Raw genomic sequence first — 1,532 nt, 5'->3', positions numbered from 1 at the left:
TGGTTTTAGTCCTGAGTTTAGACCTGGTTTAGTCCTGGTTTTAGTCCTGGTTTAGTCCTAGTTTTAGTCCTGGTTCTTAGTCCTGGTTTAGATGTAATCCGTTACTCCCCAACACCGTATAAATCCAACCCGACCAAAACACACTCCTCCTTTTGACATCTCCAGTATACTGTAAACTATCATAACCACACACACACACACACACACACACACACACACACACACACACACACACACACACACACACACACACACACACACACACACACACTCCTTTGAGACAGAAAGGAGGGTCACGCTACACATCCCCAGCTCCTGTAAAGCTAATAAAGCGTGGAAATTAGCCTACGGACACACTCGGGACCGCGCAGCTAATAAAGTACCTGTCCAAAAGCAATCTGTCGGCTAACGTGCTACGGCTAAACGCGGCTAAAGCCATTTGCGAGGCTAAATTGGATTTTATTTGCAGTGTAATGAATTTAAATTGGAGTAAACCGAAGTCCATTGTCTTTTGATGTCGCGCCGAGAAGCAGTCTATTTTCTCCAGTGTTGTTTACTTGTTAATTCAATGGGACACATCTCGGTATGGTAATAGTAGAGTCAACAAATTAGACTTGTGATTGGGTTTCTTGGCGTTGAGGACTTTGTGTACAGACGGATTGCTCAGTTCTCATAACGGATATTTTAAAAAGTATATCTGGGTTTTAATTTTCTCTGTACGAATGAGAAGTGTAAAACTTACGTTTAAGTTTGTTATAATGTTCTTTCTTTATCACAGACAGACCTGGAGTTGTGTTTTTGTTTCATTCACACATTTTTAACACACAAATCCTGCGTATTTAGGTTCTTTTCTCAAACAGAAAACGCTCCACTCGTGATGTCAAGTGCCAGAGGTGGGACCAAGTTTCAAGTAAGTCTCAAGTCTTTGACCGCAAGTCCGAGTCAAGTCCCAAGTCAAATACAGACAAGTCCAAGTCGAGTCTCGAATCATTGGTCCATAAGTCCAAGTCAAGTCAAAGTCGTCCGCTTTGAGCTTCAAGTCATTTCAAGTCCATCCATTTTCTTCCGCTTATCCGGGGCCGGGTCGCGGGGGCAGCAGTCTAAGCAGGGACTCCCAGACTTCCTTCACCCCGGACAAGTCCTCCAGCTCCTCCAGGGGGACCCCAAGGCGTTCCCAGGCCAGCCCAGAGACATAGTCCCTCCAGCGTGTCCTGGGTCTTCCCCGGGGCCTCCTCCCGGTGGGACACTCCAGGCGTCCAGGAGGGATTCAGAACAGATACTCAAGCCTCAGCTGCTCCTCTCGACGTCAAGGAGCAGCGGCTCTACTCTGAGCTTCTCCCATGTGACTGAGCTCCTCACCCTGTCTCTAAGGAAGTGCCCAGCCATGCTGCAGAGGAAACTCTTTTCAACCACTTGTATCCGCGTCTTTAAACCAAAATACCAAACATAGCTTAGATTTTTGCAATTTATATGACTTTCAAGATAAATTGTACTTTAAAAAAGTCATACTATATTTATAGAGTGTATAAGAG

The sequence above is a fragment of the Boleophthalmus pectinirostris genome, unplaced genomic scaffold, assembly GCF_026225935.1.
Source record: "Boleophthalmus pectinirostris isolate CB_2022bp ecotype Guang Dong unplaced genomic scaffold, ASM2622593v1 HiC_scaffold_17, whole genome shotgun sequence".
Classification (NCBI taxonomy): domain Eukaryota; kingdom Metazoa; phylum Chordata; class Actinopteri; order Gobiiformes; family Gobiidae; genus Boleophthalmus; species Boleophthalmus pectinirostris.
Note: the sequence above shows the minus strand (reverse complement) of the source record.